The sequence below is a fragment of the Phyllobates terribilis genome, unplaced genomic scaffold (genome assembly GCF_046119375.1).
Source record: "Phyllobates terribilis strain yellow unplaced genomic scaffold, ASM4611937v1 Scaffold_34__1_contigs__length_13252353, whole genome shotgun sequence".
Taxonomy (NCBI): Eukaryota; Metazoa; Chordata; class Amphibia; order Anura; family Dendrobatidae; genus Phyllobates; species Phyllobates terribilis.
The window spans coordinates 1,080,860-1,103,580 of record NW_027362794.1 but is presented as its reverse complement, the minus strand read 5'-3'; the positions used below and the strand labels follow the sequence as shown (position 1 = coordinate 1,103,580).

The 22,721-nt window shown below is 46.8% G+C and overlaps 1 long non-coding RNA gene across 1 annotated transcript; it reads right to left on the bottom strand.

Moving 5' to 3' along the window:
* Positions 1 to 434: 434 nt before the first annotated feature.
* LOC141180633 (uncharacterized) lies at positions 435 to 3,048 on the bottom strand. The gene is made up of 4 exons (XR_012256284.1): positions 2,955 to 3,048; positions 1,139 to 1,231; positions 950 to 1,042; positions 435 to 727 (listed from the first exon to the last, which is right to left on the bottom strand). It is a non-coding gene; the product is annotated as an uncharacterized lncRNA (long non-coding RNA).
* Between the last annotated feature and the right edge of the window lie 19,673 nt (positions 3,049 to 22,721).

Here is a 22,721-nt window from a genome sequence, read left to right as displayed (position 1 = left end):
AGCACAGAAAAAGTCATGGACGTGAGAGTGGGAGGTCCTGATTATGGAGGATATTAGTCTTTGCTCATTGGAGTGGAGATATGGTAGTAGACTGACATATGGGAGGAGTTGTAGAACAGTGCAGCACTGTGGAGAGCTTTGTGGGAGAGTGCAATGACTGGTACTGTGGAGGCGCCGGTGTAGCTGCTGGACTGAAATATGAGCCTGGCTGCTGCATTCAGAATAATGACAAATGCATTTAGTGTTAGGAAGCACAATTAGTGAGTTACAATTAGTTGTGAACTCAAGATGAAAAGAAATCAGAGCAACAGTAACAGCTTTTATTTTTATTTTTTTATTATTAATAATAGGATAGAAGGTTAAGACATGAACAAAACCATGAATATTATCAATAGACAAAATCATAGTCATGAACACAGCTGGGGTCAGATACCAGGTGATCAGTAAAAGCCAAGTCAGGCGAGTAGTATGAATACCGCGGAGCCTGATGATAGAGGCAAAACATATCCGGGTAAAGATGTTCCAGTGAGAAGGCCACAGGAAGCTGGTGAAGGTCCTTCTATACAGGTTCAGCAGTGATGGCGGATCTGCTGCATTTCTGGGCGCTAGATGCGGAGGTTTTCGGTCTTTTAGATGATGCTGGGGGAACAGTGACAACATGCACATATCCGAGCAGCCCTGGACAATCCACGCCGGCAGGATGATAAGATCCGGCGGAGGAGGGAACCTATGAGCAGAGAAATAAATATAATGTAAGTAATGGGACTCCGTATTACATGATACCACTGCGTGGACACTGCGGCCAAACGGCAGAGGAATCTTATACAGAGGTGCGGGATCATTGTCAGCCATCATACATGCGACAATCCCACCACTGACAGATGACATCTGCTCCACATGAATTATTCTCACTGACATCACACAACATAGAGCTGATTCTCACACTTACCTCGTCTCCTTCCCCTCTTTTCTTCATTTTCTGAGTTTTGTTGCTGTGTACTCAGATTTTTTTCAGATTTCCTTTCTTTCTGAGCTGGAAATTCTGATCAGAAAGTAAAAAAAACTCAGTAACAATATATTCTTATAGGATCTGCTTTGTATTTATAATGTAAGTAAAGGAGCTGATTCTCACGCTTACCTCGTCTCTTTTGCCCCTTTTCTTTATTTTCTGAGTCTTGTTGCTCTCTAAGCAAATGCAGCGAAGATTTTCTTTTCTTGAAAGCTGGAATTTCTGATCAGAAAGTAGAAAAAAAACAGTAACAATATATTCTTATAAGATCTGCTTTGTGTCTATAATGTAAGTAAAGGGACGACTTATTACTTGATACTACTGTGCGGTCACTGTGGCTGAACGGCAGAGGAATCTTAATCATAAAGAGGTCAGGGATCATTGTCAGCCATCATATATGTGACGGTCCGTACTGGACACCTAGTGTCTCCCGGAAGTCTATGTTACTGTTCGGGTTCAGCAGTCCGAACAAAGCTTGTTGAAAGGATGCAGCACAGCCAATCAACAAACTTTTCTGGTGTGGGCACTTCAGGCCCCATCACAGCCATGCCAAGTATTGGTATGCCTGTGACTGGCCGGCGCAGTATAAAGGGGACCCCACGTCATTTCTGGGGGTGCGCCCCCTTTTAATAATCAGTAAAGGCTATGCAGACAGCTGTGAGCTGATATTAATAGCCTGGGAAGCTTCATGGACATTGGCCTCTTCCCAGAATAATAACACCAGTCCCGAGCTGTCTGCTTTCCCTCATCTGGGCATTTTTTTATTTTATTTTTTTAATTATTAGCTAAATACATGTACAGTAAGCTACACACACACACTGCACTAAATTATATATCTCACTGACAAATTTCTAACTATGCACAGGCACCGGCTGGTGAATACCGTATTTTTCGGACTATAAGACGCACCTAGGTTTTAGAGGAGCAAAATAGAAAAAAAAATGTAAGCAAAAAATGTTGTCATGATGCCCTGTTAAGGGGGAGGGGGTCTGCTGCTGACACTGTTATAGGGGTAATGTACCCCACTTCCGTTAATATCCCCCATCCTGGTATATATGGCCCCCTCCTTCCTGTTATATGTGGCCCTCATCCCCATCCTGATATGCAATGGCACCCCAATCCACCATCCTGGTATGCATGACACCCCAATCCCCCATCCTGGTATGCATGGCCCCTCATCCCTCTTCCTGGTATGTATGGCACCCTTCATCCTGTTATGAATGGCGCCCCCGCACACCCATCTTGGTATGTATGGCACCTTCATCCCTCTTCCTGGTATGTATGGTACCTTCATGCCTCTTCCTGGTATGTATGGCACTCTTCATCCCTGTATGTATGGCCCCCCTCATCCTTCATCCATGTATGTATGGACCCCCTCATCCCGGTATGTATGGCCCCCTTCATCCCCGTATGTATGGCCCCCCTCATGCTACATCCCTGTATGTATGGCCCCCCTCATGCCTCATCCCTGTATGTATAGCCCCCCTCATCCTTGTATGCATCGCCCCCCTCATCTTTATATGCATGGCCACCATCATCCCTGTATGTATGGCCCCCTCATCCTGGTATGCTTGGCACCCCCTGATCCTGCTCATAAAAAAATAAGCAATCATACTCACTTCCTCTCTCCTCCAGCGCTGTGTTCCCCTCTGTGCCGGAATATTCACTGCGTGCGTGGGGAGCAGTGACCATTCATTTTCCCTAATAGTTTGCACGTGGTAGCCGCAGTGCGGCTCCTGCTGCGCTCAGCGGTCGGTGTGCCCGCTATTAAAGTCCATGAATATTCACCACATCCCGTTCGAGTTCGGGATCACGTTAGGGTAACATTCTTGAGTCTGATGGACCCAAACATCCACGGGTCTGCCCATCCCTAATAACAACTGCTTCACATGAATTATTCTCACTGAATGACATCACACAACATGGAGCTGACTCTCACGCTTACCTCGTCTCTTTTCCCCCTTTTCTTCATTTTCTGAGACTTCTTGCTCTATACTCAGATATATTGAAGATTTTCTTTCCACGTCAGCTGGAATTTCTAATCAGAAAGTAAAAAAAAGCCCTCATTAACAATATATTCTTATAAGATCTGCTTTGTGTCTATAATGTAAGTAAAGGGACGACTTATTACTTGATACTACTGTGCGGTCACTGTGGCTGAACGGCAGAGGAATCTTAATCATAAAGAGGTCAGGGATCATTGTCAGCCATCATATATGTGACGGTCCGTACTGGACACCTAGTGTCTCCCGGAAGTCTATGTTACTGTTCGGGTTCAGCAGTCCGAACAAAGCTTGTTGAAAGGATGCAGCACAGCCAATCAACAAACTTTTCTGGTGTGGGCACTTCAGGCCCCATCACAGCCATGCCAAGTATTGGTATGCCTGTGATTGGCCGGCGCAGTATAAAGGGGACCCCACGTCATTTCTGGGGGTGCGCCCCCTTTTAATAATCAGTAAAGGCTATGCAGACAGCTGTGAGCTGATATTAATAGCCTGGGAAGCTTCATGGACATTGGCCTCTTCCCAGAATAATAACACCAGTCCCGAGCTGTCTGCTTTCCCTCATCTGGGCATTTTTTTATTTTATTTTTTTAATTATTAGCTAAATACATGTACAGTAAGCTACACACACACACTGCACTAAATTATATATCTCACTGACAAATTTCTAACTATGCACAGGCACCGGCTGGTGAATACCGTATTTTTCGGACTATAAGACGCACCTAGGTTTTAGAGGAGCAAAATAGAAAAAAAAATGTAAGCAAAAAATGTTGTCATGATGCCCTGTTAAGGGGGAGGGGGTCTGCTGCTGACACTGTTATAGGGGTAATGTACCCCACTTCCGTTAATATCCCCCATCCTGGTATATATGGCCCCCTCCTTCCTGTTATATGTGGCCCTCATCCCCATCCTGATATGCAATGGCACCCCAATCCACCATCCTGGTATGCATGACACCCCAATCCCCCATCCTGGTATGCATGGCCCCTCATCCCTCTTCCTGGTATGTATGGCACCCTTCATCCTGTTATGAATGGCGCCCCCGCACACCCATCTTGGTATGTATGGCACCTTCATCCCTCTTCCTGGTATGTATGGTACCTTCATGCCTCTTCCTGGTATGTATGGCACTCTTCATCCCTGTATGTATGGCCCCCCTCATCCTTCATCCATGTATGTATGGACCCCCTCATCCCGGTATGTATGGCCCCCTTCATCCCTGTATGTATGGCCCCCCTCATGCTACATCCTTGTATGTATGGCCCCCCTCATGCCTCATCCCTGTATGTATAGCCCCCCTCATCCTTGTATGCATCGCCCCCCTCATCTTTATATGCATGGCCACCATCATCCCTGTATGTATGGCCCCCTCATCCTGGTATGCTTGGCACCCCCTGATCCTGCTCATAAAAAAATAAGCAATCATACTCACTTCCTCTCTCCTCCAGCGCTGTGTTCCCCTCTGTGCCGGAATATTCACTGCGTGCGTGGGGAGCAGTGACCATTCATTTTCCCTAATAGTTTGCACGTGGTAGCCGCAGTGCGGCTCCTGCTGCGCTCAGCGGTCGGTGTGCCCGCTATTAAAGTCCATGAATATTCACCACATCCCGTTCGAGTTCGGGATCACGTTAGGGTAACATTCTTGAGTCTGATGGACCCAAACATCCACGGGTCTGCCCATCCCTAATAACAACTGCTTCACATGAATTATTCTCACTGAATGACATCACACAACATGGAGCTGACTCTCACGCTTACCTCGTCTCTTTTCCCCCTTTTCTTCATTTTCTGAGACTTCTTGCTCTATACTCAGATATATTGAAGATTTTCTTTCCACGTCAGCTGGAATTTCTAATCAGAAAGTAAAAAAAAGCCCTCATTAACAATATATTCTTATAAGATCTGCTTTGTGTCTATAATGTAAGTAAAGGGACGACTTATTACTTGATACTACTGTGCGGTCACTGTGGCTGAACGGCAGAGGAATCTTAATCATAAAGAGGTCAGGGATCATTGTCAGCCATCATATATGTGACGGTCCGTACTGGACACCTAGTGTCTCCCGGAAGTCTATGTTACTGTTCGGGTTCAGATGTCCGAACAAAGCTTGTTGAAAGGATGCAGCACAGCCAATCAACAAACTTTTCTGGTGTGGGCACTTCAGGCCCCATCACAGCCATGCCAAGTATTGGTATGCCTGTGACTGGCCGGCGCAGTATAAAGGGGACCCCACGTCATTTCTGGGGGTGCGCCCCCTTTTAATAATCAGTAAAGGCTATGCAGACAGCTGTGAGCTGATATTAATAGCCTGGGAAGCTTCATGGACATTGGCCTCTTCCCAGAATAATAACACCAGTCCCGAGCTGTCTGCTTTCCCTCATCTGGGCATTTTTTTATTTTATTTTTTTAATTATTGGCTAAATACATGTACAGTAAGCTACACACACACTGCACTAAATTATATATCTCACTGACAAATTTCTAGCTATGCACAGGCACCGGCTGGTGAATACCGTATTTTTCGGACTATAAGACGCACCTAGGTTTTAGAGGAGCAAAATAGAAAAAAAATGTGAGCAAAAAATGTTGTCATGATGCCCTGTTAAGGGGGAGGGGGTCTGCTGCTGACACTGTTATAGGGGTAATGTACCCCACTTCCGTTAATATCCCCCATCCTGGTATATATGGCCCCCTCCTTCCTGTTATATGTGGCCCTCATCCCCATCCTGATATGCAATGGCACCCCAATCCACCATCCTGGTATGCATGACACCCCAATCCCCCATCCTGGTATGCATGGCCCCTCATCCCTCTTCCTGGTATGTATGGCACCCTTCACGATGTAACAGCAGAATAGTGAGTGAAGCTCTGGAGGTGACTGGAGGATAAGACACAATGTAACAGCAGAATAGTGAGTGCAGCTCTGGAGGTGACTGGAGGATAAGACACAATGTAACAGCAGAATAGTGTCTGCAGCTCTGGAGGTGACTGGAGGATAAGACACGATGTAACAGCAGAATAGAGACTGCAGCTCTGGAGGATAAGACATAATGTAACAGCAGAATAGTGAGTGCAGCTCGGTAGGTGACTGTAGGATAAGACATGATGTAACAGTAGAATGGTGAGTGCAGCTCTGGAGGTGACTGGAGGATAATACACGATGTAACAGCAGAATGGTGACTGCAGCTCTGGAGGTGACTGGAGGATAAGACCTGATGTAACAGCAGAATAGTGACTGCAGCTTTGGAGGTGACTGGAGGATAAGACACGATGTAACAGCAGAATAGTGACTACAGCTCTGGAGGTGACTGGAGGATAAGACACGATGTAACAGCAGAATAGTGAGTGCAGTTCTGGAGGTGTCTGGAGGCTAAGATGTGATGTAACATCAGAATAGTGACTGCAGCTCTGGAGGTGACTGGAGGACAAGACACGATGTAACAGCAGAATACTGACTGCTGCTCTGGAGGTGACTGGAGGATAATAAATGATGTAACAGCAGAATAGAGACTGCAGCTCTGGAGGTGACTGGAGGATAAGACATGATGTAACAGCAGAATGGTGAGTGCAGCTCTGGAGGTGACTGGAGGACAAGATACGATGTAACAGCAGAATACTGACTGCTGCTCTGGAGGTGACTGGAGGATAATAAATGATGTAACAGCAGAATAGAGACTGCAGCTCTGGAGGTGACTGGAGGATAAGACACGATGTAACAGCAGAATAGTGAGTGCAGCTCTGGAGGTGATTGGAGGATAAGACCTGATGTAACAGCAGAATAGTGACTGCAGCTCTGGAGGTGACTGGAGGATAAGACACGATGTAACAGCACAATAGTGAGTACAGCTCTGGAGGTGTCTGGAGGCTAAGATGTGATGTAACAGCAGAATAGTGACTTCAGCTCTGGAGGTGACTGGAGGATAAGACACGATGTAACAGCATAATATTGACTGCTGCTCTGGAGGTGACTGGAGGATAAGACACGATGTAACAGCAAAAAGAGACTGCAGCTCTGGAGATGACTGGAGGATAAGACATGCTGTAAGAGCAGAATAGAGACTGCAACTCTGGAGGTGACTGGAGGATAAGACATGGTGTAACAGCAGAATAGAGACTGCAGCTCTGGAGGTGACTGGAGGATAAGACACTATGTAACAGCAGAATGGTGAGTGCAGCTCTGGAGGTGACAGGAGGATAAGACACGGTGTAACAGCAGAATAGTGAGTGCAGCTCTGGAGGTGACTGGAGGATAAGACATGGTGTAACAGCAGAATATTGAGTGCAGCTCTGGAGGTGACAGGAGGCTAAGACACGATGTAACAGCAGAATAGTAAGTGCAGCTCTGGAGGTGACTGGAGGATAAGACAAAATGTAACAGCAGAATAGTGACTGCAGCTCTGGAGGTAACTGGAGGATAAAACATAATGTAACAGCAGAATAGTAAGTGCAGCTCTGGAGGTGACTGGAGGATAAGACAAAATGTAACAGCAGAATAGTGACTGCAGCTCTGGAGGTAACTGGAGGATAAAACATAATGTAACAGCAGAATAGTGACCGCAGCTCTGGAGGTGGCTGGAGGATAAGACATGATGTAACAGTAGAATAGTGACTACAGCTCTGGAGGTGACTGGAGGATAAGACACGATGTAACAGCAGAATAGTGAGTGCAGCTCTGGAAGTGTCTGGAGGATAAGATGTGATGTAACATCAGAATAGTGAGTGCAGCTCTGGAGGTGACTGGAGGATAAGACACGAAGTAACAGCAGAATATTGACTGCTGCTCTGGAGGTGACTGGAGGATAAGACATGCTGTAACAGCAGAATAGAGACTGCAGCTCTGGAGGTGACTGGAGGATAAGACATGATGTAACAGCAGAATATAGACTGCAGCTCTGGTGGTGACTGGAGGATAAGACATGATGTAACAGCAGAATAGTGAGTGCAGCTCTGGAGGTGACTGGAGGATAAGACCTGATGTAACAGCAGAATAGTGACTGCAGCTCTGGAGGTAACTGGAGGATAAGACACGATGTAACAGCAGAATAGTGACTACAGCTCTGGAGGTGACTGGAGGATAAGACACGATGTAACAGCAGAATAGTGAGTGCAGCTCTGGAAGTGTCTGGAGGATAAGATGTGATGTAACATCAGAATAGTGAGTGCAGCTCTGGAGGTGACTGGAGGATAAGACACGAAGTAACAGCAGAATATTGACTGCTGCTCTGGAGGTGACTGGAGGATAAGACATGCTGTAACAGCAGAATAGAGACTGCAGCTCTGGAGGTGTCTGGAGGATAAGACATGCTGTAACAGCAGAATAGAGACTGCAGCTCTGGAGGTGACTGGAGGATAAGACATGATGTAACAGCAGAATAGAGACTGCAGCTCTGGAGGTGACTGGAGGATAAGACATGATGTAACAGCAGAATAGTGAGTGCAGCTCTGGAGTTGACTGGAGGATAAGACACGATTTAACAATAGAAAAGTGACTGCAGCTCTGGAGGTGACTGGAGAATAAGACACGATGTAATAGCAGAATAGTGACCGCAGCTCTGGAGGTGACTGTAGGATAAGACACGATGTAACAGCAGAATAGTGACTGCAGCTCTGGCAGTGACTGGAAGATAAGACAAAATGTAACCGCAGCATGGTGAGTGCAGTTCTGGTGGTGACTGGAGGATAAGACACGATGTAACAGCAGAATAGTGAGTGCAACTCTGGAGGTGACTGGAGGATAAGACCTGATGTAACAGCAGAATAGTGACTGCAGCTCTGGAGGTGACTGGAGGATAAGACACGATGTAACAGCACAATAGTGAGTGCAGCTCTGGAGGTGTCTGGAGGCTAAGATGTGATGTAACAGCAGAATAGTGACTGCAGCCCTGGAGGTGACTGGAGGATAAGACACGATGTAACAGCAGAATATTGACTGCTGCTCTGGAGGTGACTGGAGGATAAGACACGATGTAACAGCAAAAAGAGACTGCAGCTCTGGAGATGACTGGAGGATAAGACATGCTGTAAGAGCAGAATAGAGACTGCAACTCTGGAGGTGACTGGAGGATAAGACACGATGTAACAGCAGAATAGTGAGTGCAACTCTGGAGGTGACTGGAGGATAAGACCTGATGTAACAGCAGAATAGTGACTGCAGCTCTGGAGGTGACTGGAGGATAAGACACGGTGTAACAGCACAATAGTGAGTGCAGCTCTGGAGGTGTCTGGAGGCTAAGATGTGATGTAACAGCAGAATAGTGACTGCAGCCCTGGAGGTGACTGGAGGATAAGACACGATGTAACAGCAGAATATTGACTGCTGCTCTGGAGGTGACTGGAGGATAAGACACGATGTAACAGCAAAAAGAGACTGCAGCTCTGGAGATGACTGGAGGATAAGACATGCTGTAAGAGCAGAATAGAGACTGCAACTCTGGAGGTGACTGGAGGATAAGACATGGTGTAACAGCAGAATAGAGACTGCAGCTCTGGAGGTGACTGGAGGATAAGACACTATGTAACAGCAGAATGGTGAGTGCAGCTCTGGAGGTGACAGGAGGATAAGACACGGTGTAACAGCAGAATAGTGAGTGCAGCTCTGGAGGTGACTGGAGGATAAGACATGGTGTAACAGCAGAATATTGAGTGCAGCTCTGGAGGTGACAGGAGGCTAAGACACGATGTAACAGCAGAATAGTAAGTGCAGCTCTGGAGGTGACTGGAGGATAAGACAAAATGTAACAGCAGAATAGTGACTGCAGCTCTGGAGGTAACTGGAGGATAAAACATAATGTAACAGCAGAATAGTAAGTGCAGCTCTGGAGGTGACTGGAGGATAAGACAAAATGTAACAGCAGAATAGTGACTGCAGCTCTGGAGGTAACTGGAGGATAAAACATAATGTAACAGCAGAATAGTGACCGCAGCTCTGGAGGTGGCTGGAGGATAAGACATGATGTAACAGTAGAATAGTGACTACAGCTCTGGAGGTGACTGGAGGATAAGACACGATGTAACAGCAGAATAGTGAGTGCAGCTCTGGAAGTGTCTGGAGGATAAGATGTGATGTAACATCAGAATAGTGAGTGCAGCTCTGGAGGTGACTGGAGGATAAGACACGAAGTAACAGCAGAATATTGACTGCTGCTCTGGAGGTGACTGGAGGATAAGACATGCTGTAACAGCAGAATAGAGACTGCAGCTCTGGAGGTGACTGGAGGATAAGACATGATGTAACAGCAGAATATAGACTGCAGCTCTGGTGGTGACTGGAGGATAAGACATGATGTAACAGCAGAATAGTGAGTGCAGCTCTGGAGGTGACTGGAGGATAAGACCTGATGTAACAGCAGAATAGTGACTGCAGCTCTGGAGGTAACTGGAGGATAAGACACGATGTAACAGCAGAATAGTGACTACAGCTCTGGAGGTGACTGGAGGATAAGACACGATGTAACAGCAGAATAGTGAGTGCAGCTCTGGAAGTGTCTGGAGGATAAGATGTGATGTAACATCAGAATAGTGAGTGCAGCTCTGGAGGTGACTGGAGGATAAGACACGAAGTAACAGCAGAATATTGACTGCTGCTCTGGAGGTGACTGGAGGATAAGACATGCTGTAACAGCAGAATAGAGACTGCAGCTCTGGAGGTGTCTGGAGGATAAGACATGCTGTAACAGCAGAATAGAGACTGCAGCTCTGGAGGTGACTGGAGGATAAGACATGATGTAACAGCAGAATAGAGACTGCAGCTCTGGAGGTGACTGGAGGATAAGACATGATGTAACAGCAGAATAGTGAGTGCAGCTCTGGAGTTGACTGGAGGATAAGACACGATTTAACAATAGAAAAGTGACTGCAGCTCTGGAGGTGACTGGAGAATAAGACACGATGTAATAGCAGAATAGTGACCGCAGCTCTGGAGGTGACTGTAGGATAAGACACGATGTAACAGCAGAATAGTGACTGCAGCTCTGGCAGTGACTGGAAGATAAGACAAAATGTAACCGCAGCATGGTGAGTGCAGTTCTGGTGGTGACTGGAGGATAAGACCCGATGTAACAGCAGAATAGTGAGTGCAGCTCTGGAGGTGATTGGAGGATAAGACCTGATGTAACAGCAGAATAGTGACTGCAGCTCTGGAGGTGACTGGAGGATAAGACACGATGTAACAGCACAATAGTGAGTGCAGCTCTGGAGGTGTCTGGAGGCTAAGATGTGATGTAACAGCAGAATAGTGACTGCAGCCCTGGAGGTGACTGGAGGATAAGACACGATGTAACAGCAGAATATTGACTGCTGCTCTGGAGGTGACTGGAGGATAAGACACGATGTAACAGCAAAAAGAGACTGCAGCTCTGGAGATGACTGGAGGATAAGACATGCTGTAAGAGCAGAATAGAGACTGCAACTCTGGAGGTGACTGGAGGATAAGACATGGTGTAACAGCAGAATAGAGACTGCAGCTCTGGAGGTGACTGGAGGATAAGACACTATGTAACAGCAGAATGGTGAGTGCAGCTCTGGAGGTGACAGGAGGATAAGACACGGTGTAACAGCAGAATAGTGAGTGCAGCTCTGGAGGTGACTGGAGGATAAGACATGGTGTAACAGCAGAATATTGAGTGCAGCTCTGGAGGTGACAGGAGGCTAAGACACGATGTAACAGCAGAATAGTAAGTGCAGCTCTGGAGGTGACTGGAGGATAAGACAAAATGTAACAGCAGAATAGTGACTGCAGCTCTGGAGGTAACTGGAGGATAAAACATAACGTAACAGCAGAATAGTAAGTGCAGCTCTGGAGGTGACTGGAGGATAAGACAAAATGTAACAGCAGAATAGTGACTGCAGCTCTGGAGGTAACTGGAGGATAAAACATAATGTAACAGCAGAATAGTGACCGCAGCTCTGGAGGTGGCTGGAGGATAAGACATGATGTAACAGTAGAATAGTGACTACAGCTCTGGAGGTGACTGGAGGATAAGACACGATGTAACAGCAGAATAGTGAGTGCAGCTCTGGAAGTGTCTGGAGGATAAGATGTGATGTAACATCAGAATAGTGAGTGCAGCTCTGGAGGTGACTGGAGGATAAGACACGAAGTAACAGCAGAATATTGACTGCTGCTCTGGAGGTGACTGGAGGATAAGACATGCTGTAACAGCAGAATAGAGACTGCAGCTCTGGAGGTGACTGGAGGATAAGACATGATGTAACAGCAGAATATAGACTGCAGCTCTGGTGGTGACTGGAGGATAAGACATGATGTAACAGCAGAATAGTGAGTGCAGCTCTGGAGGTGACTGCAGGATAAGACCTGATGTAACAGCAGAATAGTGACTGCAGCTCTGGAGGTAACTGGAGGATAAGACACGATGTAACAGCAGAATAGTGACTACAGCTCTGGAGGTGACTGGAGGATAAGACACGATGTAACAGCAGAATAGTGAGTGCAGCTCTGGAAGTGTCTGGAGGATAAGATGTGATGTAACATCAGAATAGTGAGTGCAGCTCTGGAGGTGACTGGAGGATAAGACACGAAGTAACAGCAGAATATTGACTGCTGCTCTGGAGGTGACTGGAGGATAAGACATGCTGTAACAGCAGAATAGAGACTGCAGCTCTGGAGGTGTCTGGAGGATAAGACATGCTGTAACAGCAGAATAGAGACTGCAGCTCTGGAGGTGACTGGAGGATAAGACATGATGTAACAGCAGAATAGAGACTGCAGCTCTGGAGGTGACTGGAGGATAAGACATGATGTAACAGCAGAATAGTGAGTGCAGCTCTGGAGTTGACTGGAGGATAAGACACGATTTAACAATAGAAAAGTGACTGCAGCTCTGGAGGTGACTGGAGGATAAGACACGATGTAACAGCAGAATAGTGACTGCAGCTCTGGAGGTGACTGGAGGATAAGACATGATGTAGCAGCAGAATAGTGAGTGCAGCTCTGGAGGTGACTGGAGGATAAGATGAGATGTAACATCAGAATAGTGTCTGCAGCTCTGGAGGTGACGGGAGGATAAGACATGATGTAACAGCAGAATAGTGATTGCAGCTCTGGAAGTGACTGGAGGATAAGACACGATGTAACAGCAGAATAGAGACTGCAGCTCTGGAGGTAACTGGAGGATAAGACATAACGTAACAGCAGAATAGTGACCGCAGCTCTGGATGTGGCTGGAGGATAAGACATGATGTAACAGCAGAATAGTGACTACAGCAATGGAGGTGACTGGAGGATAAAACGCAATGTAACAGCCGAATGGTGAGTGCAGCTCTGGAGGTGACTGGAGGATAAGACACGATGTAACAGCAGAATAGTGAGTGCAACTCTAGAGGTGATTGGAGGATAAGACATGATGTAACAGCAGAATAGTGAGCGCAGCTCTGGAGGTGACTGGAGGATAAGACACAATGTAACAGCAGAATAGTGAGTGCAGCTCTGGAGGAAACTGGAGGATAAGACATGATGAAACAGAAGAATAGTGACTTCAGCTCTGCAGGTAACTGGAGGATAAGACATAATGTAAAAGCAGAATAGTGACCGCAGCTCTGGAGGTGGCTGGAGGATAAGACATGATGTAACAGCAGAATAGTGACTACAGCTCTGGAAGTGACTGGAGGATAAAACGCAACGTAACAGCCGAATGGTGAGTGCAGCTCTGGAGGTGACTGGAGGATAAGACACGATGTAACAGCAGAATAGTGAGTGCAGCTCTGGAGGTGACTGGAGGATAAGACACAATGTAACAGCAGAATAGAGACTGCAGCTCTGGAGGTGACTGGAAGATAAGACATGATGTAACAGCAGAATGGGGATTGCAGCTCTCGAGGTGACTGGAGGATAAGACACGATGTAACAGCAGAATGGTGAGTGCAGTTCTGTAGGTGACTGGAGGATAAGACATAATGTAACAGCAGAATAGTGAGTGCAGCTCTGGAGGTGACTGGAGGATAAGACACCATGTAACAGCAGAATAGTGGGTGCAGCTCTGGAGGAATCTGAAGGATAAGTCATGATGTAACAGCAGAATAGTGACTGCAGGTCTGGAGGTAACTGGAGGATAAGACATAATGTAACAGCAGAATAGTAACTGCAGCTCTGGAGGTGACTGGAGGATAAGACACGATGTAACAGCAGAATATTGACAGCAGCTCTGGAGGTGACTTGAGGATAAAACACGATGTAACACAAGAATAGTGAGTGCAGCTCTGGAGGAGGCTGGAGGATAAGACACGATGTAACAGCAGAATAGTGATTATAGCTGTGGAGGTGACTGGAGGATAACACACAATGTAACAGCAGAATGGTGAGTGCAGCTCTGGAGGTGACTAGAGGATAAGACACGATGTAACAGCAGAATAGTGACTGCAGCTCTGGAGGTGACTGGAGGATAAGACCTGATGTAAAAGCAGAATAGTGACTAGAGCACTAGAGATGACTGGAGGATAAGACACAATGTAACAGAAGAATAGTGACTGCAGCTCTGGAGGTGACTGGAGGATAAGACACGATGTAATACCAGAATAGTGAGTGCAGCTCTGGAGGTGACTGGAGGATAAGACAAGATGTAGAGGCAGAATAGTGACTGCAGCTCTGGAGGTGAGTGGAGAATAAGACATGATGTAATAGCAGAATAGTGACCGCAGCTCTGGAGGTGGCTGTAGGATAAGACATGATGTAACAGCAAAATAGTGACCACAGCTCTGGTGGTGACTGGAGGATAAGACACGATGTAACAGCAGAATAGTGACTACAACTCTGGAGGTGACTGGAGTATAAGACACAATATAACAGCAGAATGGTGAGTGCAGCTCTGGAGGTGACTGGAGGATAAGACACGATGTAACAGCAGAATAGTGACTGCAGCTCTGGAGGTGACTGGAGGATAAGACACAATGTAACAGCCGAATGGTGAGTGTAGTTCTGGCGGTGACTGGAGGATAAGACATGATGTAACAGCAGAATAGTGAGTGCAGCTCTGGAGGTGACTGGAGGATAAGACACGAAGTAACAGCAGAATAGTGAGTGCAGCTCTGGAGGAGTCTGGAGCATAAGATGTGATGTAACATCAGAATAGTGACTGCAGCTCTGGAGGTGACTGGAGGATAAGATGTGATATAACATCAGAATAATGTCTGCAGCTCTGGAGGTGAGGGGAGGATAAGACACGATGTAACAGCAGAATAGTGACTGCAGCTCTGGAAGTGACTGGAGGATATGACACGATGTAACAGCAGAATAGAGACTGCAGCTCTGGAGGTGACTGGAAGATAAGACATGATGTAACAGCAGAATGGGGATTGCAGCTCTCGAGGTGACTGGAGGATAAGACACGATGTAACAGCAGAATGGTGAGTGCAGCTCTGGAGGTGACTGGAGGATAAGACATAATGTAACAGCAGAATAGTGAGTGCCGCTCTGGATGTGACTGGAGGATAAGACACATGTAACAGCAGAATAGTGGGTGTAGCTCTGGAGGAAACTGAAGGATAAGTCATGATGTAACAGCAGAATAGTGACTGCAGCTCTGGAGGTGACTGGAGGATAAGACACGATGTAACAGCAGAATAGAGACTGCAGCTCTGGAGGTGACTGGAGGATAAGACTCAATATAACAGCAGAATGGTGAGTGCAGTTCTGGCGGTGACTGGAGGATAAGACATGATGTAACAGCAGAATAGTGAGTGCAGCTCTGGAGGTGACTGGAGGATAAGACACGATGTAACAGCAGAATAGTGAGTGCAGCTCTGGAGGTGTCTGGAGGATAAGATGTGATGTAACATCAGAATAGTGACTGCAGCTCTGGAGGTGACTGGAGGATAAGATACGAAGTAACAGCAGAATATTGACTGCTGCTCTGGAGGTGACTGGAGGATAAGACATGCTGTAACAGCAGAATAGAGACTGCAGCTCTAGAGGTGACTGGAGGATAAGACATGATGTAACAGCAGAATAGAGACTGCAGCTCTGGAGGTGACTGGAGGATAAGACATGATGTAACAGCAGAATAGTGAGTGCAGCTCTGGAGGTGACTGGAGGATAAGACATGATGTAACAGCAGAATAGTGACTGCAGCTCTGGAGGTGACTGGAGGATAAGATGTGATATAACATCAGAATAGTGTCTGCAGCTCTGGAGGTGACTGGAGGATAAGACTTGATGTAACAGCAGAATAGTGACTGCCGCTCTGGAGGTGACTGGAGGATAAGACACGATGTAACAGCAGAATAGAGACTGCAGCTCTGGAGGATAAGACATGATGTAACAGCAGAATAGAGACTGCAGCTCGGGAGGTGACTGTAGGATAAGACATGATGTAACAGCAGAATGGTGAGTGCAGCTCTGGAGGTGACTGGAGGATAATACACGATGTAACAGCAGAATGGTGACTGCAGCTCTGGAAGTGACTGGAGGATAAGACCTGATGTAACAGCAGAATAGTGACTGCAGCTTTGGAGGTGACTGGAGGATAAGACACGATTTAACAGCAGAATAGTGACTACAGCTCTGGAGGTGACTGGAGGATAAGACACGATGTAACAGCAGAATAGTGAGTGCAGTTCTGGAGGTGTCTGGAGGCTAAGATGTGATGTAACATCAGAATAGTGACTGCAGCTCTGGAGGTGACTGGAGGACAAGACACGATGTAACAGCAGAATACTGACTGCTGCTCTGGAGGTGACTGGAGGATAATAAATGATGTAACAGCAGAATAGAGACTGCAGCTCTGGAGGTGACTGGAGGATAAGACATGATGTAACAGCAGAATGGTGAGTGCAGCTCTGGAGGTGACTGGAGGACAAGATACGATGTAACAGCAGAATACTGACTGCTGCTCTGGAGGTGACTGGAGGATAATAAATGATGTAACAGCAGAATAGAGACTGCAGCTCTGGAGGTGACTGGAGGATAAGACATGATGTAACAGCAGAATGGTGAGTGCAGCCCTGGAGGTGACTGGAGGATAAAACCTGATGTAAAAGCAGAATAGTGACTGGAGCACTAGAGGTGACTGGAGGATAAGACACGATGTAACAGCAGAATAGTGAGTGCAGGTCTGGAGGTGACTGGAGGATAAGACACGATGTAACAGCAGAATAGTGACTGCAGCTCTGGAGGTGACTGGAGAATAAGACACGATGTAATAGCAGAATAGTGACCGCAGCTCTGGAGGTGACTGTAGGATAAGACACGATGTAACAGCAGAATAGTGACTGCAGCTCTGGCAGTGACTGGAAGATAAGACAAAATGTAACCGCAGCATGGTGAGTGCAGTTCTGGTGGTGACTGGAGGATAAGACACGATGTAACAGCAGAATAGTGAGTGCAGCTCTGGAGGTGATTGGAGGATAAGACCTGATGTAACAGCAGAATAGTGACTGCAGCTCTGGAGGTGACTGGAGGATAAGACACGATGTAACAGCACAATAGTGAGTGCAGCTCTGGAGGTGTCTGGAGGCTAAGATGTGATGTAACAGCAGAATAGTGACTTCAGCTCTGGAGGTGACTGGAGGATAAGACACGATGTAACAGCAGAATATTGACTGCTGCTCTGGAGGTGACTGGAGGATAAGACACGATGTAACAGCAAAAAGAGACTGCAGCTCTGGAGATGACTGGAGGATAAGACATGCTGTAAGAGCAGAATAGAGACTGCAACTCTGGAGGTGACTGGAGGATAAGACATGGTGTAACAGCAGAATAGAGACTGCAGCTCTGGAGGTGACTGGAGGATAAGACACTATGTAACAGCAGAATGGTGAGTGCAGCTCTGGAGGTGACAGGAGGATAAGACACGGTGTAACAGCAGAATAGTGAGTGCAGCTCTGGAGGTGACTGGAGGATAAGACATGGTGTAACAGCAGAATATTGAGTGCAGCTCTGGAGGTGACAGGAGGCTAAGACACGATGTAACAGCAGAATAGTAAGTGCAGCTCTGGAGGTGACTGGAGGATAAGACAAAATGTAACAGCAGAATAGTGACTGCAGCTCTGGAGGTAACTGGAGGATAAAACATAATGTAACAGCAGAATAGTAAGTGCAGCTCTGGAGGTGACTGGAGGATAAGACAAAATGTAACAGCAGAATAGTGACTGCAGCTCTGGAGGTAACTGGAGGATAAAACATAATGTAACAGCAGAATAGTGACCGCAGCTCTGGAGGTGGCTGGAGGATAAGACATGATGTAACAGTAGAATAGTGACTACAGCTCTGGAGGTGACTGGAGGATAAAACACGATGTAACAGCAGAATAGTGAGTGCAGCTCTGGAAGTGTCTGGAGGATAAGATGTGATGTAACATCAGAATAGTGAGTGCAGCTCTGGAGGTGACTGGAGGATAAGACACGAAGTAACAGCAGAATATTGACTGCTGCTCTGGAGGTGACTGGAGGATAAGACATGCTGTAACAGCAGAATAGAGACTGCAGCTCTGGAGGTGACTGGAGGATAAGACATGCTGTAACAGCAGAATATAGACTGCAGCTCTGGTGGTGACTGGAGGATAAGACATGATGTAACAGCAGAATAGTGAGTGCAGCTCTGGAGGTGACTGGAGGTTAAGACCTGATGTAACAGCAGAATAGTGACTGCAGCTCTGGAGGTAACTGGAGGATAAGACACGATGTAACAGCAGAATAGTGACTACAGCTCTGGAGGTGACTGGAGGATAAGACACGATGTAACAGCAGAATAGTGAGTGCAGCTCTGGAAGTGTCTGGAGGATAAGATGTGATGTAACATCAGAATAGTGAGTGCAGCTCTGGAGGTGACTGGAGGATAAGACACGAAGTAACAGCAGAATATTGACTGCTGCTCTGGAGGTGACTGGAGGATAAGACATGCTGTAACAGCAGAATAGAGACTGCAGCTCTGGAGGTGACTGGAGGATAAGACATGCTGTAACAGCAGAATAGAGACTGCAGCTCTGGAGGTGACTGGAGGATAAGACATGATGTAACAGCAGAATAGAGACTGCAGCTCTGGAGGTGACTGGAGGATAAGACATGATGTAACAGCAGAATAGTGAGTGCAGCTCTGGAGTTGACTGGAGGATAAGACACGATTTAACAATAGAAAAGTGACTGCAGCTCTGGAGGTGACTGGAGGATAAGACACGATGTAACAGCAGAATAGTGACTGCAGCTCTGGAGGTGACTGGAGGATAAGACATGATGTAGCAGCAGAATAGTGAGTGCAGCTCTGGAGGTGACTGGAGGATAAGATGAGATGTAACAGCAGAATAGTGTCTGCAGCTCTGGAGGTGACGGGAGGATAAGACACGATGTAACAGCAGAATAGTGATTGCAGCTCTGGAAGTGACTGGAGGATAAGACACGATGTAACAGCAGAATAGAGACTGCAGCTCTGGAGGTAACTGGAGGATAAGACATAACGTAACAGCAGAATAGTGACCGCAGCTCTGGAGGTAGCTGGAGGATAAGACATGATGTAACAGCAGAATAGTGACTACAGCAATGGAGGTGACTGGAGGATAAAACGCAATGTAACAGCCGAATGGTGAGTGCAGCTCTGGAGGTGACTGGAGGATAAGACACGATGTAACAGCAGAATAGTGAGTGCAGCTCTAGAGGTGATTGGAGGATAAGACATGATGTAACAGCAGAATAGTGAGCGCAGCTCTGGAGGTGACTGGAGGATAAGACACAATGTAACAGCAGAATAGTGAGTGCAGCTCTGGAGGAAACTGGAGGATAAGACATGATGAAACAGAAGAATAGTGACTTCAGCTCTGCAGGTAACTGGAGGATAAGACATAATGTAAAAGCAGAATAGTGACCGCAGCTCTGGAGGTGGCTGGAGGATAAGACATGATGTAACAGCAGAATAGTGACTACAGCTCTGGAAGTGACTGGAGGATAAAACGCAACGTAACAGCCGAATGGTGAGTGCAGCTCTGGAGGTGACTGGAGGATAAGACACGATGTAACAGCAGAATAGTGAGTGCAGCTCTGGAGGTGACTGGAGGATAAGACACGATGTAACAGTAGAATAGTGACTGCAGCTCTGGAAGTGACTGGAGGATATGACACGATGTAACAGCAGAATAGAGACTGCAGCTCTGGAGGTGACTGGAAGATAAGACATGATGTAACAGCAGAATGGGGATTGCAGCTCTCGAGGTGACTGGAGGATAAGACACGATGTAACAGCAGAATGGTGAGTGCAGTTCTGGAGGTGACTGGAGGATAAGACATAATGTAACAGCAGAATAGTGAGTGCAGCTCTGGAGGTGACTGGAGGATAAGACACCATGTAACAGCAGAATAGTGGGTGCAGCTCTGGAGGAATCTGAAGGATAAGTCATGATGTAACAGCAGAATAGTGACTGCAGGTCTGGAGGTAACTGGAGGATAAGACATAATGTAACAGCAGAATAGTAACTGCAGCTCTGGAGGTGACTGGAGGATAAGACACGATGTAACAGCAGAATATTGACAGCAGCTCTGGAGGTGACTTGAGGATAAAACACGATGTAACACAAGAATAGTGAGTGCAGCTCTGGAGGAGGCTGGAGGATAAGACACGATGTAACAGCAGAATAGTGATTACAGCTGTGGAGGTGACTGGAGGATAACACACAATGTAACAGCAGAATGGTGAGTGCAGCTCTGGAGGTGACTAGAGGATAAGACACGATGTAACAGCAGAATAGTGAGTGCAGCTCTGGAGGTGTCTGGAGGATAAGATGTGATGTAACATCAGAATAGTGACTGCAGCTCTGGAGGTGACTGGAGGATAAGACATGATGTAACAGCAGAATAGAGACTGCAGCTCTGGAGGTGACTGGAGGATAAGACATGATGTAACAGCAGAATAGTGACTGCAGCTCTGGAGGTGACTGGAGGATAAGATGTGATATAACATCAGAATAATGTCTGCAGCTCTGGAGGTGACGGGAGGATAAGACACGATGTAACAGCAGAATAGTGACTGCAGCTCTGGAAGTGACTGGAGGATATGACATGATGTAACAGCAGAATAGAGACAGCAGCTCTGGAGGTGACTGGGGGATAAGACATGATGTAACAGCAGAATGGGGATTGCAGCTCTCGAGGTGACTGGAGGATAAGACACGATGTAACAGCAGAATGGTGAGTGCAGCTCTGGAGGTGACTGGAGGACAAGACATAATGTAACAGCAGAATAGTGAGTGCCGCTCTGGATGTGACTGGAGGATAAGACACATGTAACAGCAGAATAGTGGGTGTAGTTCTGGAGGAAACTGAAGGATAAGTCATGATGTAACAGCAGAATAGTGACTGCAGCTCTGGAGGTAACTGGAGGATAAGACATAATGTAACAGCAGAAAAGTGACTGCAGCTCTGGAGGTGACTGGAGGATAAGACTCAATATAACAGCAGAATGGTGAGTGCAGTTCTGGCGGTGACTGGAGGATAAGACATGATGTAACAGCAGAATAGTGAGTGCAGCTCTGGAGGTGACTGGAGGATAAGACACGAAGTAACAGCAGAATAGTGAGTGCAGCTCTGGAGGTGTCTGGAGGATAAGATGTGATGTAACATCAGAATAGTGACTGCAGCTCTGGAGGTGACTGGAGGATAAGATACGAAGTAACAGCAGAATATTGACTGCTGCTCTGGAGGTGACTGGAGGATAAGACATGCTGTAACAGCAGAATAGAGACTGCAGCTCTGGAGGTGACTGGAGGATAAGACATGATGTAACAGCAGAATAGAGACTGCAGCTCTGGAGGTGACTGGAGGATAAGACATGATGTAACAACAGAATAGTGAGTGCAGCTCTGGAGGTGACTGGAGGATAAGACATGATGTAACAGCAGAATAGTGACTGCAGCTCTGGTGGTGACTGGAGGATAAGATGTGATATAACATCAGAATAATGTCTGCAGCTCTGGAGGTGACGGGAGGATATGACACAATGTAACAGCAGAATAGAGACTGCAGCTCTGGAGGTGACTGGAAGATAAGACATGTTGTAACAGCAGAATGGGGATTGCAGCTCTGGAGGTGACTGGAGGATAAGACACAATGTAACAGCAGAATGGTGAGTGCAGCTCTGGAGGTGACTGGAGAATAAGACACGATGTAATAGCAGAATAGTGACCGCAGCTCTGGAGGTGGCTGTAGGATAAGACATGATGTAACAGCAGAATAGTGACCACAGCTCTGGAGGTGACTGGAGGATAAGACACGATGTAACAGCAGAATAGTGACTACAACTCTGGAGGTGACTGGAGTATAAGACACAATATAACAGCAGAATGGTGAGTGCAGCTCTGGAGGTGACTGGAGGATAAGACAAGATGTAACAGCAGAATAGTGACTGCAGCTCTGGAGGTGACTGGAGGATAAGACACAAGGTAACAGCCGAATGGTGAGTGCAGTTCTGGCGGTGACTGGAGGAAAAGACCTGATGTAACAGCAGAATAGTGACTGCAGCTCTGGAGGTGACTGGAGGATAAGACACGATGTAACAGCAGAATAGTGACTACAGCTCTGGAGGTGACTGGAGGATAAGACACGATGTAACAGCAGAATAGTGAGTGCAGCTCTGGAGGTGTCTGGAGGATAAGATGTGATGTAACATCAGAATAGTGACTGCAGCTCTGGAGGTGACTGGAGGATAAGATACGAAGTAAAAGCAGAATATTGACTGCTGCTCTGGAGGTGACTGGAGGATAAGACATGCTGTAACA